Source organism: Myodes glareolus, chromosome X, assembly GCF_982192425.1.
Source record: "Myodes glareolus chromosome X, mMyoGla1.1, whole genome shotgun sequence".
Lineage (NCBI taxonomy): Eukaryota > Metazoa > Chordata > Mammalia > Rodentia > Cricetidae > Myodes > Myodes glareolus.
Window position 1 is genome coordinate 72,790,832 of NC_142053.1, and position 18,989 is coordinate 72,809,820.

Below are 18,989 nucleotides of genomic sequence, written 5' to 3' on the forward strand. Positions count from 1 at the left end.
CAGAGATCTACCTGCCTCTGCCTCCCAAGTACTGGAATTCTTTTGTCTAAAATCTCTTCTCAAGCTCTCTAAGGTTTTATGTGGATGTAGTTGCCAAATGTTGGGTATGAGCCCAAAATGCAAGAATCCACTGCATTATATAGATTATCAATTATGTCAAATTAAAACTACAATTTAGTCTCAAAAAATGAAATTACATCAGTGGAAGTTAACAATATTTTTAAGATTTGCTTGCTGAAAATAGTCAAATAAAATGAAAAATACTTAAATAATTGGAAAGTAAAGATATGTTAATTCATTAAAAGAATTAACACAGTAAAAATATCAATTTTCTTCAAGTTTTCTGTGTAATAATGCTGCTAGCAAATTCCCAACATCTTTGTAGTAGGAATTCCTCTTTCCCCACTTCTTCACCAGCATTTTTAAGGAAAGGTAAAGTAACTGGAATAGCTAAAACAAATTGAAAAGGAATACTTCAGTGGGAAAGATTCATTTTAATACTTACTATATTGCTGTAGTAGCCATGACTATATTATATTGGTTGAAGAGCACAAACAGATAAAGGAGAGAGAAAAAAAGAAAGACAGAGAAAATCCAGAAGCAGAGACACAATTGTGCCACACTTTCTTTGACAAAGGTGGAAAATCATTTAATAGAGAAAAGAAAATCTTTTCTTAGCAAATAGTGAAACAAAAGAGAAGTTGAGTATCCACAGTACAGAATAATGAAAACAAAAGATGAGAGAGAGAAAGTCTTATGATTCTCATACATTATATATGTCAACTCTATTACCAGAAACAAATCATGGTTGTGGTTTTGTCAGGGTTTCTATTGCAGTGATAAAATATCACTGACCAAAGGTCTAGTTTCTTAGAAATTATTTCTTGTATTTTTTTTGGGGGGGGAGGGAAAGGGGAGAAGGAGAAGAGCAGAGAGAGAATAAGAAGAGAGAAAAGGGAGAGACAGAAGCTCCTCTTCGAGAGGAAGACAGAAAAGGAAGCTTATTTTTTGATACATAGCATGATCACATTAATCCCCCTTTCCCCTTTGCTTCTCCAAATATTCACACATAACCCTAAGGAATCCTGAGAGCAGGAGAAATAATCCTCCTCAGGGAAGACCACCAATTGGTTATTCAAAATCAAATGTCCAGTCCTAAAAATATATACAAGCAACATTATGCAGTGTGATTAGGTTGTACTTACGTTGTTTGCTTTCTTGTAGCATTCAGGACCACCTGTGTAAGGGTAGTACCACACACAGTGTTGTGGGCCCTTCCACAAATCATCAATCATGAAAATGCACCACAGGTTTGCTCAGAGTTTAATCTGGAGGGGCCATTTTTCAACTGAGGTCCCCTCTTTCCAAAATATTCCAGTTTGTGTCATGTTGACACCAAACTAGTCAACACTGATGTAAATTCAAAATATAAAGTATAACACTGTTTTGAAAAAAATGTAGGAGAAAAATCATTGGATCCCATGTCTAGGCAAAGATTTAGACTTTTTAGAAAAAAAGTCTGATCAACAATAAGGAAGAAAAATAACAACTTTGATTTGGATAACCCTACCTTTCCACACCCCCATCTTCCTGTCTTCCATGCCACTCCCCACTTAAACCTATCTAAGCCCAGTATTTTCCCTCTATAATTTCATATTGCCTATATTTTACTTCCCCCTCTTCTTATGCTTCCCATAATTGCCTCGTTCATTGACCTATATTCTATAGTACTCCAGGATTAACATACAAAAATAGAGACTGTAAGCTAGAATCCACATATGAAGAAGGACATGAGTCATTTGTCTTTCTGTGCCTACATTCATTATAGTTTTTTTGTCATCAATCTATTTTCCTGCAAATTTCATAATTTTGTTTCTCTTTACAGTTAAACAATATTCAATTGTGTAAATTGCATTGTGCATATGTACCATATTTTCATTACTCATTCATTGTTAGGTGTAGAGACTGATTGTATTTCCCATCTATCATGAATAGAGTAATAATGAACACCATTAAGCAAGAATCACTGTAGTAGAATATAGAGTCCTTTGGGTATATGCCCAGGAAGGTAAAACTGGCTCATATTGTAGTTTTATTTCAATCATTACTAGAAGCCTCCATACTGTTTTCCATAATGGCTAAAGAAAGTACTTTGCACTCACACCAACACTGAGTACAGGTGTCTCTTTCCTCAATCATCTGTATTCGCTCTCCTTTCATTTATTTATGATAGCTATGCTGATTGGGATAAGATGAAATCTCAAAGTAGTTTTATTTGCATTTCTCAGATGTTTAATGATGCTGAACATTTTATAATCTATTTTTATAATTGAATTAATTATAAAATATCTAACTCAGAAAACATACCTTGTAAGGCTGAATAATGCTACCCTTGGAAGCTGTGGGTTGTTAAACAAAGATCCCAATGCCCGGTGTAGAATATCTCCTTATGAATTTATTGTAGATTCTCTTCTAATATCCATTACTTCCCTATCCCCAGGTAGTTGGTTAGGTTTCCAGTATCAGTCATGATTTTCCCTTTACTGGATAAGCCCTGCATTTAATTAGAAAGCTGTTGGTTAATAACAAAAGTCACTGGTAGCTTCCTCCCTGATAGCTATCTTTCATAGTGCCAGAAGGTGCTATCCAGGTTTCAGGGATAGGATTAGAGAAAAGGCATCAGCAGTATACCACAACTATGAAATTCTACCAACTATAATACTAACCTGATATGCAAGATGTGTACACTTCTTTTGTATTGTAACAACAGTTGTTAGATTTAAGGGTTACTCCACAGGAGGTAATCAATACCTGATCAGAACCCTGTAAACCAGGTCAAAAGCCCATGGCTGTGGAAATCATACACCCTGCCCCCCTCAGCCAATGAGGTGGGAATTAATACGATCATCTAGCTAAATTGATATGTCATCAAATTACCTACTAAAAACGTGCATTTATATTAAGACAAATGTTATTAACATACTTAATCAGAAAAGCCCCTCCAGTGAATACAGAGACTCATGGCTCTCCAGGTTCCAAGAGTAAATGACAAATAAGGAGTGCTCACCTCTAAACAAGACATTTATACAATATCTTCTATGGCTTGGGAAATGTTGTGAAAGAATTGACTGAAAGGATGTAAGAGATGGAACACTCAGAAAGGCTGGTAAATATCAGCTCTGTTTAAGGCAAGACAGGATGATTACACAATCATAAACTCACATCACATCACCTGTGTTTGCTGGTGCTACAACTGAACAAGAATGAGTCTGTCAATAGTAAAGCAGTGATGGGATGGGGTAGGGGTTCAGGGAGTATTGCCTCTTAATGCTAACCTATTGGTAACTGATTATACTTAGGGAGAGCTAGAGTCATTGCCACCAGTTCAGTAGCCATTGGTTAGCTCACCAGGCACAATTGGATTATTCAAAATCCATGGTCACACAGATGACCTTTTTTAAATACAGTGGGTCACAAAACAAACAGAAAAGAATGTATAAAGGGATTGTATGTCCATGAGATTATTAAAGAAGAAAATTAATTTGAAAAATCTACAAAAAAATTGTTTTATAATAGCCTTTGTCAACAGGATGACAATAAAAACTATATGTTGGGTCAAATAATTATAAGCCACATAGCTGATCAAGGACTAATGTCCAAAATATGTAAAGATCTCTCAAAAATGCAATCTAATAGAAAGTGAAAAAAAGCATGAGAAAACATCTCACTGAAGTAGATACAGAGATGAAAGATAATGATATGCAAAAGTATTCAAATATAATTAACCATCAGAGAAATGGAAGTTGAAGTCACAAGATATAACACTGCACATACCTGTTGACAGAGGTTTCTGTCCCACCAGATCCCACATCCCTTTCGTCCCAAATAAACACACAGAGGCCTACATTAATTATAAACCAATTGACTTATTAGCTCAGGCTTCTACAAGTCTTATAAATTATATTAACCTATAATTCTTGTCTGTGTTAGCCATGTGGCTTGGTACCTTTGTCGACAAGGCAGTCACATCTTACTTCCTCAGTGTCTGGGTGACATCTACAGACTGAGCTTCCCTATTCCCAGAATTCTCCTGTTCTTGTTGCCCTGCCTATACTTTCTGCCTGGTTTCCCAGCCTATACTTTCTGCCTGGCTACTGGTTAATCAGCATTTTATTAAAATATAATTGACAGGGTGCAGACCATTGTCCCACATCACTGACCCCCCTATTTTTAAAAGACAAAACAAGCAAGAACTCTAAATCAAATCTCCTTTGGTTAGCTTTTCTCCTGACCATTATCCATAACATCTTGTAACCAACATTCTAAACAAAGACAAACATCCATAATCCATTTTTGAGAATGTGGGCATAGTTTTCTAGGCTACTTCCTACTCATTGGGGTCACTGATAATCTTATGGGGACTTAAAGAAAATTTTGAATTATGGGCAAGTCCTCAATGGAATATTCTGTGAGACTTGATGATCTCAGTCAGCAGTCTTAAAACTAGTCTGGATGCAGAACTCAGAAGAAACTCCAACAGAGGTCCTCTGAAATGCTGAATCATTTGGGCTATCTGCTCCTATTGGAGATTCTTCAGGGGATCTTCCTATTGGAGATTCTTCAGGGGATCTTCCTTGATCAAACCTGATTTTTCTTAGCCCAGAATAAATCCATAGCCTCTCATTTCCTATGGAAACAAAAACAAAACCTCTTCTCCAAAGTAACATACCTTTTGACTTAAATTTTGAAGTTAAGGCATTTTAAAAATATATATGTTAGATTAATCCAGCAGTATTTATAATCAAATATCTTTTAGCAGCTGTAACACCTGATTCTGTGTTACCCTCTCAGTACAGTTCACATGCCACTGTACCGTATGTGAGCTGGGCAAGGGCCTGGAGATTGAAAGAACACACAAGAGTCATTTGAAAGGAGATCAGCCAAATGCTGTTTATTCAATTTTGGGGAAATCCTTATATACATAGCTGCTGCACAAGGAATTCCCCCCAGGCAGGTGGGAAATTGCCATACCCAAGATGGAGTAAACAATGCCCTACAGCTAATCATCAGGCAGGGCAGAGGGAACATAGGTTCAAACTGAAACACTGGCTGGCCAGAGACTGTCCTCAAGATGAACCCCAGGAAAAGGGGTAGACCCAAGCCCTTCAGGTTCCCCTTCTATATAAATTATATGACTAGTCCTGTCTTAGGTGGCATTGGACATTAGGCAATACACTTTACCCGTCATTGTCAAAACACATTTCCTGTCTTAGGTTGGGGCAGCCCCCAAAAAACATTTCTCCTCATTGACTCACTAGTCACCCATCACCGAGTTCAGCAGATTTGTGCTGAAAGATTCTCTGGGGCAATAGCTAAGAGGACTTGCCAAGTGGCGATATTGACCTGAGCTTGCCTTTGGCTCTGGCACAATCAAAACACAAAGATGGTGCTCCTGCACATATAAGCACTCCTTAAGGATGCTGTGCCTGCTCAATCCTTAATAAGTCTGCCCAAATTGGAGCCCTTTTTAAGTAAGGTCTCAGCACTGGTGGGAGGAACCCTGGTATAGCTAACTAGAATAATCTCAAGAGTCAATTTGTAAATTGTGCATTCCAGAGTCTGTGAATAACAGTAATAAGCCTTTTACTGTAACTTAACAGAGGTCTTTAACCACAACCAATTACAAAATTAATTGCAATATTCATATGTAAATTTAGCTCAATTTGAATGGCCAAGGCATTTGCAACCTGCTCTGAGAAGGTAACCTGCCCTGAGAAGGTATCCATTGTGCTTGCAGAAGCAACTAACTGACTAATGAAAAATCCAGCAGCTCTAGCTGCTCTGGAAGCAACAACAATGGCTGCCATTATCATGGGATGGGTTGATAAGTAGAGGAACAATCCTTGGCACTCAGACAACCACAGCCAACTCCTCAGGATCCCAGCAACTCTTCAGTTGACAAGCTAGTGTCTATTTGATCTCTTGGCTCTGTCCTATCTTCAGGCTTCTGGACAGGAAAATCCACACCACGCACCAGATGCTCAGATACCCATATTGGACTGTCAGCATCCTGAGGGGAAATACAAACAGCCCCTCTTCCCCACACTAGTACAGGATCTGGACCACACCAAGTGCCATCTGCTAGATTCTTCCATTTGACATGAGGCATCCTGAAAGAAACTGGCTGCCAATATCAGTCAGCAGTGATATGAGATTGAGCATCAATAGTCAAAAAATTTAAAATGTTTAAAATAAAAGATAAATGGTCTCTGGAGGTGGAACCATATTCCCCCTTTTTTGTTTTATGCAAATAGACTTTGAGCATACAATGTGCTTGATTCACTATAGCCTGTCCTTGAGGATTATAAGGTATTCTCATTTTATGAGAAATGGTGGACTCAGAGCAAAAATTAGCAAAGCCAGTGCTGGTGTAGACTGTCCCATTATCAATTTTTACAGTTTTTGGAACTTTCATGTAGGCAAAAGCCTGGAGAGAGTGACTTCTAACATCCTGCAATTTTTTTCCTGTATGGGCTGAGGCAAAAATAAGATGAGAATATGTATCCACGGTTACGTGAACATATTACATATGCCAAAAAGAAGGAACATGGGTAACACCCATTTGCCATACATAATTAGGAGCAAGCCCATGAGGATTAACTCCCAAATGGGGAACAGCTAAAAGTTCTGTACACAGAGAGCATTTTTGACAATATCAGCGGCTTGCTCTCAAGCTATCTTAAAATGAAATCTTAAAGACCCAGCATTGAGATGAAAACGATTATGAGCTGTTTCTGCAGCTTCATAAGATTCTTGACTAACTGCACAAATTTGGTGAGTAAGCTGATCAGTCAATGCATTCCCCTCGCTCAAGGGACCAGGAAGGTCAGTATGAGCCCACAAATGCCCTACATAAATGGGAACAGATCGGGCCCAAAGCAAAGTTTGAATAGCTAATAACTGCATCTGGACTTGAGATACAGAGCCAATATAAGCTGCAGTTTCCAAAGGTGCAAGAATATTGTTTATATACTGACTGTCAGTAAAAAGGTTAAATGGAATATCAGCATATTTCTTTAAGGCCATTTGTACAGTGATCAATTCAGCCACCTGAGCAGATTTAGCATTAACAGGCTGAATATCAAAATCAGGAGGGGAGGTCACCACAGCTGTCACAGTGGAAGAGAACACCCACAGTAAACACGTTCCATGCCCTTGCCAGAGGCTGTAAAGAAATAACTTTAGGGAAGCATACCAGATGATTTTTGAAAAAGGTGACCAACTTATCAGAAGGATAATGATTATCAAACCTGCAGGGATTAGTGCATAAAAACAAGGTCGAATCTTTAGCAAAATTTTGCAGCCAACCCTTTCTGAATAACATGTAACACAACTGATGAATACAAGATAACAATTTTTACAGGTGACACAGGTACATGTTCATGTACCCATAGGATGGGTCCTTGCTGCCAAAAAACTCCAGTAGGAATATGCTGAGAGGGAAACATTATCAATAGCAGTGGCTGACTATAGTCAATATAATGAATATGAGCAGAGGCAAGCTTTTCCTCAATTAAAGTAATGCATTGCCTTGCCTGAGGTGTCAACTCACGAAAGGAGATTGGATCTGGATTCCCCCGCAGAATGTGAAAAAGTGGTTTTAAGACTCCAGTAGGAATTCCCAGACTGGGCTGGACCCAATTGAGGTCTCCAAGCAATTTTTGAAAATCATTCAAAGTTTGTAGTTTATCTAAGTGAAGAGTAACTATCTGTGGTTTAACTCCTGTCAGCAACAGCTGATGCCCCAAGTATTGATATGGAAACTGTTGTACCTTTTTAGAAGCAATCATCAACACCGCATGTGCTAGGCATTCTTGCAAGTCAGCAAAAAGCTCAAGGGCTACATCTGGGTCCTGTCCAGCTAATAGGGTGTCATAATGAATGATATACAGTTGAGAATATTTATACCTTATTGGGGCAATAACCCAGTCCACAAACATTTGGCAGATGATAGGACTATTGGCCATATCCTGGGGTAATGTTACTCATTGGTAGTCCCTATACAGTTCTTTGAAATTTATAGACGGTACACTGAAAGCAAATTTATCAGAGTCTTTTCAAAGCAAAGGAATGGTGAAAAAACAATCCTTCAGGTCAATAACTAAAAGATGGTATCCTGCAGGAATACCCACAGGCTGAGGCAACCCAGGTTAAGTTGTCCCCATAATTTTCACACAATTATTTACTGCTCTAAGATCTTGCAGCAACCTCCATTTACCAGACTTTTTCTTAATAACAAAGATAGGAGTATTCCAGGGAGAAGTGGATGGCACTATGCGTACTACCTCTAGCTGTTCCAGGAACTCACTCTGTAGACCAGGCTGGCCTTGAATTCACAGAAGTCCATCATTCTCTGCCTCCAGAGTTGGGATTAAAGATGTGAACCACTGTGCCTGGCTTTTTCCCTGGGCTGATTAACTGTCCCTTTACCCGCAGGCCAATTCCTTTTGATGTATCCTGACCTGTCACATCCAAAACAATTCCTTTATCTAGCTCCACCTTGACTCTCCCTAAGGGCAGAAACAGTTACTTGACCCATCATGTGAGTGCCAACATCCCTGCATAACCAGATAAAGTCATTTAAAGTTCCATTTCTATGGGGACGTATAGCCTTTTGACTATATTTGTTAGCATTTTCAATAGGACAATTGCTTTATAACCGACATAGTTGAGTCCACATCCCCAAAAACGTGACTTTCCTCCCAGCTGTAACAGGTGGTCAATAAACTCAGAAGGTTCTTGGAGGATCTTAGAAAGCTTTTCTCCTGCTCCTTTGTTTGGTAAAGCTTTCCAAGCTTTAACAGCCTTGGCAGCTATCCACAATCTGTGCGCTAAACCAACATACTGTCCTTCACCAGTTAACATGTTAAGGTTATGCTGGGGGAAACCCACAGTGGCATTACTTAGTGCAGTATTTTTGCAATTTTCCTGCATTTTGCCTCTCCATAACAAAGAATCTCTCCCCAAAAGACAAGCCCTGCAAGGCTGCATCCAGTCACTAGTATGAGATTGAGTTCCACAAAGGATTCCATTAAAGCCACAGTGAAGGGGGCATGAGTTCCATAGGCCACAACTGCTTCTTTTAGTTGCTTAATGTCCTAAAAGGCCATGGGGTTATGCTTCCTGATCCTCTGTCCTTGTGGATCAATAATTTAATCTGTGCTGCTAAACCCAGGCACCTTCCTGCATCAGTGAACATGTCAAGGTCACGCTGGGGGGGGGGAACCCCTGCTGTCGCATTAGTGCAGTCCTCCCACATTTTACCTCTCCACAACAATATCTTCCCAAAAGATAGCCTCTGCAAAGCTGCCTTACTTCTTTTGCTAACCTCTTTTTTATCAGTGCAATCTCCTTTTCTAAAGTTTCTTTTTTCTCTTTTATATCCCTTTTATGACACTTAACTTCCCGCTCCTCAAAACTCTTAATAGAACTCACAGATTCGACACCCTGAATCTCATCAAAGGTTTTGTTCAAATTCTCTAATTGCTCTTTTACTTTTACATCATCACTGAGAAGAGCATTTCTGACTAGGCACCATAGTGAAAATATCACTATGGGAAATTGTTCTGGCCCTTGCTCTTTCAATGCTTTCTGAAGGTCAGCCTTTACCTGCAACCAATCAGTAATATTAAAGCCCCCTGCATGTAGAAACCAGGGACTAAACTCTCTCAAAAAATTAGGCAGCAAACTACCTTACACAAAAGAAAACTGTCTTAAGGAACTCTTATGCTGTCTTATTTTAATATTGGTGCCTTCCTTTCCCTGCTTCTTTAAAAAATCTATCAATTGACCCCTTAATCAGCCATCAGTATTGAAACAAAATTACTTGCACCCATTATCAATGCACCCTCACCACTCAATTTCTTTCCTGCTGGCCAGCCTTCTGAGGGTGATCTCTTAGGGGTCCCCTACTTCCTGATCTCTCTGATGGACCTCCGACTGTAATTCCTGATCATCCCAGTGGTGCCTCCAATTGTAACACCCGATTCTGTGTTACCCTATTGGTACAGTGTGCATGTCACAGTACTGTATGCAAGCCGGGCAAGGGCCTGGAGATTGAAAGAACACACAAGAGACCTGGATCATTCAAAAGGAGATCAGCCGAATGCCCCTACAACTAATCAATCACCAGGCAGGGCAGAGGGAGCACAGGTTCAAATGGAAATGCTGGCTGGCCAGAGACTGTCCTCAAGATGAACTCCAGAAAAAGGGGTAGACCCGGGCCCTACAAGCAGCTGTTGCTCCTTCCTCAGCAGTCATACAATTCAAAGACAACACAATAATATACAGTATCCAGACTCTCTGTGTATTTTTCATCTTTACATGGCTTTATTTTAAACTCTATTTCTTTTATTTTTATTTTTAATTTTTGGCTTTTTGAGACAGGGTTTCTATGTGTATCTTTGGCTGTCCTGGAACTTACTATGTAGACCAGGCTGTCCTTGAAGTCCCAGAAATCTGCCTGCTTCTGCCTCCCAAGTCCTGGGATTAAAGTTGTGTGCCACCACACCTTGAACTCACAGAGATCTACCTCCCTCTGCCCCTCAGGTGTTGGAATTAAAGGTTCATGTCACCACACCTAACTATTCTCTTTCTTTTTTATTTTAAGGACTTTATTCTTTTTTCTTTTCTCTCCAAAGCCTACATATATTTTTAAACACACTGTAAACTGTTTAGAGGCTTTTTCTTCTAACACTATCTTTAATATATCTCTCTTTTTCTGACCACATGAGTCTTTAATTTGCTAAGCGATATGACTAGGATTAAAACTGTGGCTTTGAAGGGGCTGGATCCAACACATTCATTCCTTAGCTTTCTTAGAGCCTAGCTTCATGGCGGAATTACTGGCCAGAGCCATGTTTATTTCCACAACTCTATGGCATTTCAAGGTCCCTGACAACACCAAAAAGCATACTGTTGATAATTCATAATCACCATTTAAGTGTTTGGTGGCAGAGCCTCTTAAAAGAGCTGCAAAATTTCTCAGCTATAACTGAGTCAGGAAGCCTCTCATAAATGAGATGTACTTGCCTCTAGCAAAGAGAGCAAACCCAAGAAATTGTGCTACCAAGAAGCAATGCTTAATGTTGTTATTTTGTATCTAGAATTACCTTCCAAGCTCTCTCAGGTTTTCTGTGGATGCAATTGTCCACACATTGGGCACCAATTTGTTGTAGGAGGCTCCTTGCTCATTTCCCTGCCACCAAGACTCCTGAAATAATCACACAGAAACTGTATTAATTAAATCACTGCTTGGCCCATTAGCTCTAGCTTTTTATTGACTAATTATTACATCTTAATATACCTATGAATACATCACTAATAAAAAGATGTCATACAAAGAAATTATTGCTACATTGCTGATATAAATGTAAAAATGCATGGGTACTCATAATTATTTTGCAGTTTCTTAATGATCAAAACTATCACGTGATCCAGCTATTTCACTACTGGAGATTTAATCCACTGAAATAAAAACATACACAAAAAAATCTGTATATACATGAATATTTATAGCTACCTTTTTCATAGTAGATGGATATTGGAAACAAACTTGATGTTGTTGAATGAGTGAACTGCTAAACCATTTTTTAAATAGTTAAACATTCATATCATGGACTACTACTTAGCAATAAAAAGTATTTAAATGATACAATAGCAATGAATTTCCAGAGAATTATGCTGAAAGCAAATGCCAATTACAAAAAGTTCTACATCGTGTGATTGTATTAATAAAACATTTTTGAAATGACAAAATTATAGAGATGTGGAATTCTGAATTTTGAGAGGGGAAAAGGAGTAAAGAAGTTGGTCCAGCTGTAAAAGAAGAACACAAGTGATGATGCATTAGCCCAAGTAATCTAATGCTTGAGTGTATCAGTATTAGTAGCTTGGCTATGATAATGTCCAATATACAAGTTGCTATCCTTAGGGGAATGTGTTGTGTGTATGTCATATCTCTGTATACACAAAATGTCATTCTATAATTATCTCAAACCATTAATTAAAAACTTGAGCTGGCAATACCACAAAATTATATAATTTATAAAATCTGGATCAGAGGTTATTTTTAGAGGTGATATAATCAACACCGGGTTTTTACTAGTTAAATTAGCTATTGAGAACTTTCTTTTAACATGCATGTACTAGTTCATCACAATTGTTAATGAAAAAAAAAGACTTTTATATTTCTGCTTCTTAAAGAACAATTCACTGGAGGGTCAAAAGGTCAGTATGGAGCAAAGATTAATGATTACCATCATGTTTTCTTGACTGTATTCCTTTTTTTTCCTAAACAGGAAAAACAAATCAATGAAAAAAATATCAGAAATTTAGAAAAAGAGAGATAAATGCATGTGTCATTATAAATGAAGTTTCTTTTTGAGTCAATAAAATATGCTTTAAATTTGGAGGGTGAGAGTGTATTCAGCCCTGATTGAGAAGCAAAATTCATTGCTATGCACAATTAAAATGAGAATGCCCTCACCTCTTCACATCCATTGCCCTGGCTTCTGAGATCAGCTTTCTTAGGAATCCATTTTATCTCCCTAATTCCTCATTCAAGCTAACACTTAATCTCTTCCTATTTCTCTGACTAAATCATCAGTCCCCTGTTCTAGCCTCATTAAACAGCTGATTAACTTGATAAATGTACCCCTGCAATTTGTTTCTCTCCAGCACTCACTTCTACTTCAGCCTTAATAACATTTGCATTTCAAGCACCTTGTGTGGCCACTAGAAGAATTTTTTTCTTTTCATTAAGGAGCAGACTTTTCCTTTTCCTTCTGTCATACCATTGCACAACTTATGCAGCTATTGTTTATAGGTAAAACTGTCTGAAAATCATTATCTAAGGCTGCCAGGTACCACGGAAAGTAGCTGAAGTACCATTTGCCTTTAGCAAACTTCAATACTCAAGAAGTATACCAGATCATTATTCTCCAGGTCCTATCCTCTGCTTGCTTGCTCCCTAGGATGCTCACAAAGTTTGAGCTGTTAAAGCCTTAATGAGGAAAGGATATATGGCAAGTCAATGGAACTTTTTTTTTATTTCAGGACAAGATACACACACAAACTCTGAGCTTATTTTGCTTGTAACTTTGCTCAGTCTGTGGAGGCCAGACCTCAGATTGTCTTTGGTGAAAGCTTTAAAACAGGACTGCCACCATGTCACTCTGTAATCACCAATTTTTAGTTTTTCTCCAAAAAAATTTAATAAACTAAATCTATATCATATAAAGAAGTGTGTCCAAAATGTTCTCATTAGATAAGGGCTCAAAGTGTCAATTTATATTTTCTTGGATGCCTCAGAACTAAAAGACATATGACAACTTCATTCACATTAAAATTTAAATGAATACTTATTGAATGTAGAAAATAAAATATAGTAGGAGAGAGGACATGTTCAAATGAATTTCTGTTGAAAAACTGTAAACAATAGTCTTAAATAAGAATGAAGTTTCAAACAAAAACATCAGATTATAGTAATGATGGCTTTGTAAATGATTTTCATATTCTTGGTACTGACATACTATCTTTATGTTCATAATTTTATTTAAATAACTTGGCATCCCTATAAACTAGAAACTCTTATTTTCCATATTTTTCTAATACGGAGATGAAATTTTAAAAAGGCCAAATAAATAACCTTGGGTCACACTGTTTATGAAAAGCTAAGCTAACATCTAAACTCTGCTTTCTCAGATATCAATATTTTTGTATGCAACTTATCTTAGACTGCTGTCATTTGTGCCTATGACAGATTATCAAAGAAATGGAAGCATTTTCCAGACAGAGAAAACATTAATAATATGTTAAAGGCATAAGGAATTTGTGTATGTGCGTGTGTGTGTACATGCACACATGCGCATGTGTGAATGTGTGTGCAGTGGAGTAAAGAATCTCATTCTGAGTGGAATGACTGTTGGTTCTCTAGCAGGTTCTGCATAGTCTGCTTTTTCTTCATTTTTCTTCCACAAAGAGAGAGTAAGGCTATGATTTGTTCATCCCAGTAAAATGGAAAACCTAATAAAGTGGTAGGGATTAGCTTTTAAGCTGAGATTTTATAAGTTAAAAGAACCTAAATTCTGAGTGAGCAAAGAGTATAGATCAGTGATAAGAGTACTGACCTAGTGTGTGTGAACTTAGGATTCAATTTGTTGTAACGAAAAAAAGAAGAGTTTAAGTTCTTTCTTACAACTCTGTTCATAACTAAGATTTTTAACAAGACAGTTTTCATTTATGATAAAAGGAGTTTGTTATAAATCATGCATTTACTCAATTTATTTGGTAGTGTAACTTAAAATCAATTTCAGATTTCCATTTAATAAGATGCATTTTATTATCTAACCTACATGAGTACTAGAAATTTAGGAAGGCCCTTTTGCCTTGGTTCCCTAAAGTTCTAGCCTTGTTACTATTGGGGACGAGAAAGGAGATCAACGAGAGGAGGCTATGAAAGGATAGTAGGATACTGGTCGATGATTCTGATCAAGGTAATTTTCATGCTTGGAGAAATAAATCAGAAGGAAATCTGTTACTTTATATAATTGCATTATGTAAGAACAAGAGCTTCTTCTCCTCACTGAAATGAAAAATTTTGGTCTAGAGAAGACTTTAGGTCTAAGCATTTCTCTCTTGGCTTTCTTTCTTCAGTTGAGCTTTAGAAAGAATTGTCTTCTTAGTAGTAAAAGTGTGTAACAACCTCATTGTAGCAACTATGTTTAGTAAATTAGATAAAATGCAATGTCCTTTTCAGATTAAAAGTTCAGAAATGCTCTTAAGTGACTATAATTGGCTGTAAAAAACTATCATCCTTCACAAAAAATCAACTCCAAATGAATCAGAGACCTAGACATGAAACACTGCAACTGCTAGAAAACATACACAGCACCCTACAAAATATAAGTGTAGGAAACGACTTTGGATAAGATTTCATTTCCTCAGGAATTAAGGCCAGTAATTGACAAATGAAACCTCATTAAGCCAAAAAAGCTTCTGCACAGCTAAAGCAATAATCAGCTGAATGAAAAGGAAGCCCACAGAATGGGAGAGAATCTTTTCCAGCTATACAGTTATTAAAATATTAATATATGGAACATACAGAGAACTCAGAAAACCAAGAATCAAGAAACAAATGTAGGGTTTTTTTTTGACTTACAATAAAAAGACTTTGGTTCTTGTTTAGGTTTGAATTCTACTACCAAATAAATTAAACAGATCTATGTTTTATATTGAGGGTAGAATCATGTATAACTAAGAGTTATTCTATAATACATATCAGAACACTGTATCCAAAAACTTGATATTTTTCAATAAACCAAAGACATACTTAGCTTTACAGTACTAGAAGGCTCTCTGCAGGCAGAGAAGGTAGGCTGTGGGCAGAGAAGGTATCAATGGTCTAACCTAACTGTGAACCCAACCAACTACAATACTGTTACAAGGCATGTTCCTCCAAATTGCTCCATTCCCTTCAAATTGAAACATTTCCTCCAGGAGGAAAGAGAGGCTAAAGAGCCTCAAGAGGTAAACAAAAGGTCACAAACATCACATGAGAGGGAGAACAAAAACTTGGAAGACTGTTGAAGGACCCTACTTAACAGTATAAAAAGAAGAAGTTGCTCAGGAGGAAGACTGATCAGCAATGTTACCCAAAAGAAAAGATGCCAGCAGCTCCAGGTTGTAATCTTCTGCAGTCATCCCTCGTGTTTGGATGGGCATCTTGTGATACAGCTTCTCCTTGTATATATCCTCTCACTCATACTTTTGTTAGCAACCCCAATAAAAAATGAATTGTCTCACCAAATTGGGCATTGGGGAAGCTGTGACTTTTCTTCTGTTGTTGACTCCTTTTTTGTGTTGAGTGGTCATGCGTTTGTTGCATCTCTCCAGGAAAAGATTCTCATACAACAAATATCACCCTGCTAGGCACAGTGTGCCCACTGATACAATACTGGCATACCTTTATGGGATAACCAACCTCTTTCTGATTGTATTTGAGGTCTGTGCTATAGGACAGACTCTACATCCAGTATTTTAAACCCAGTCCCAAACCCATTGCTGAGGATATCTAAAATAGACCCAAATGGGTATCTCACTGTGGTCTAAGTATTTATGTATATACCCATAGACAAATGGTATTCTTATCCTTGACCAGAGAAGCTTCTTCTTTGCAGTAAATGGCAATAAATATCACAAATCACTGTTACTCAGATTCTTAGAATAAAAAGTTGATAGAATGCCCAGATTTACACAGGACATTCTCACCACTCCTCTGATATTCAGAGAACATTGTGGAAGTAAGAAAGGTCAGAAAGAATGTAAGAGCCATAGGATTGAGAGAAGAAATAGAAAATGCTCTCTTCTGGGTATGAGATAGACACTAAAATCTTGATTTTATAGCAGCTATGGCTGTCTGCAGCAAGTGTGTGCACAAGAGTGCAAACAACTAATAACTGATCACGAATGAGCTCATGAGACCCTACTCTGCCCTGTTAAAGTATTGGCACCTGATGGATTCTGGGAGGTGGAAAAGTCATTGTCTTTAGTTATGTTACAAATGGAAAGCCCACCAGGCTGTAATGGCTAGTTACAAACTTGTGGTCACACAGATGGTTGGTTCAGGAGAAAATCAAGTGGGTCACAAAAAAAACATAGGCATTTGTGTGTGAAAAGGAAAGGGCAGGTAATGGGATGATGGATGATGGATAATAGAAAGGAAATAAATTGGGTTAGCATGAGTAAACAGAATGTACTATATATATATATATACATATATATGCAGTAAATAGTTGAATTATTTTAGTCTAATGCAATGGACTAGACATTTTTATATACTTATTGCCTGTATATATTTATATAGTCATTGTATTTATTTTATATATTTTTCTTCTATTAGTTATAGCCTTCCTTTTTTTAAGAGTAAATTTTATTAAATTATAAAAAGTATGGAATGCTTCACGAATTTTGCGTGTCATCCTTGCGCAGGGGCCATGCTAATCTTCTCTGTATCGTTCCAATTTTAGTACATGTGCTTCCGAAGCGAGCACTAGCCTTCCCTTTTTATGTTAGACAAAAAGGGGAAATGTAGTGATATTTCATTTGTATCTTAATAAAGCTTGCCTGAAGTTCGGAAATTAAAACAACCACACTGATCATCCTTACAGATCAGGCAGTGGTGACACACACTTTTAATCCTGTTAGCCACACTAGTTTGCAAGAGAAGCCGGGCAGTAGTGGTGCACGCCTTTAATCACAGCACCAGAGAGGAATATAAAGCAGGAGGAGACTGCTCTCACACACAGTCTCATTCTGAGATTCTTGGAGGCAGGATCACCATTTTGGACTGAGGTAGAGGAAAGAGCCAGTGGCTAGCTGTTTTGCATTTTTGACCTTCAGGTTAGACCCCAATTTCTCTCTCTGGATTTTTATTAATCATGCTACAAACTATAGCCATGATATCTCACAGTTGCCTAAACAAAACCTGAATAGAGATGACACCAACAGGGTATGGTAACATGGAAGGAGGAAATCTCATGGAGGCTTAAATCTTAGACAAAGAACTATTGGCAACTAAGCAATGCAGAGAGTGGGAGGAAGTTTTGCCAAGGTGAAGACCTCCAAATGGTTATTCAAGAACAGTGATCAATCCTGAAAACATATACATAGACTATGTATACACTGTATTGTTTTACATGTGTGTTTACACATATGTAACAATAACAAATAACAAATAAGAAGAGGTTTCTAATTTAAGAGAGAGCGGGGGGGATACGTGTGAGGGGTTGGAAGGAAAAAGGGTAATGCGTAAATGTAATTATGATTTAATATCAAAAATAAAAACATTAAACTTACATCTAAAATCTGTCATTCTGACTTGAAATACGACTAAGTGGGTAAAAGTATTTGCTGTGAAAGTCACATACCCTAAATTTAATCCTAAAGCCTCCATAATATAGCCAAATGTAGTGGCTGGCACCTGCAGTCTGAGCACTCTTATAATTAGATGGAAGAAGAGACAGCAGAATAGCCCAGAAGCTCAAGTTCCTAGTGTCTTTCAACACTTTTCTTGGTTATCATGCAATTGGTTCTAAGAGTACACTTTGAAATAAATTGGTACCCAGAGTATTAGAAAGCCCTTTCCCCTGGGAGCAGGGAGAAAAATTACAAAGCACAGATTTTCCGGAATAAATCCCATTTTTAGGGAAATATGCTTTTTATTGAGCTGTAGTTTTTTTATACTTGTGCGTTTTCTTTTCACTTTCAGAAAGGAAGGAAAAAATATACTTGGTATAGTTTATGTAATTTCAAAAAGTTACCAATGGGTGAATCAATACAGTGGATTGTTTTTCTTTTCTTTAATTTCCATAATGCATTACTATCTCTTCTGCAAAAAAAAAATACAAAAATAAGAAAAAGGAACACACGTACACATATGTGTGTGCGGCACATTGAGGAACACACATCTAATTAAGAAAGTAAAAATGGCCTGAAATTCAAAGTGTTTCAAGAAATGAAGTATTTAAAACAGTGGCTTGATCTTCCAGGCTCCAACATACACCCTCACCTACTCTCCCTCCACACAGGGTAGCTGATATGTTCATTCAGCTCTAAGAACATTTTAATTAGCAACAGTAGCAGGTTTGACTCATTCTATTAGGAAATAAACTTAGGAAGGAGAAGGTTGAATGAATGCTTTTTCAGTATGCTAATAAACAGACAATAAGCTGCTAAATGTACAAATAAAGATACCACGTAGAGCTGAGGGGATGACTCAGTCAGTAAAGTGTTTGTTATTCAGGCATAAGGATCTGAGTTTGGCCATCAGCACCTTGGAAAAACAAGGCCTGGAGCCTGGTGTTTCTGTAACTCCAGTGCCAGGGGAATGGGACAGAGGCAGGAGGATCTGTGGAGCCTAGCCAAGCTGA

The 18,989-nt window shown here is 37.6% G+C and overlaps 1 non-coding gene across 1 annotated transcript; it reads right to left on the reverse strand.

Moving 5' to 3' along the window:
- Positions 1–17,003: 17,003 nt before the first annotated feature.
- LOC125389513 (U6 spliceosomal RNA) lies at positions 17,004–17,111 on the reverse strand. The gene has a single exon (XR_007228466.2). It is a non-coding gene; the product is annotated as a U6 spliceosomal RNA (small nuclear RNA).
- Between the last annotated feature and the right edge of the window lie 1,878 nt (positions 17,112–18,989).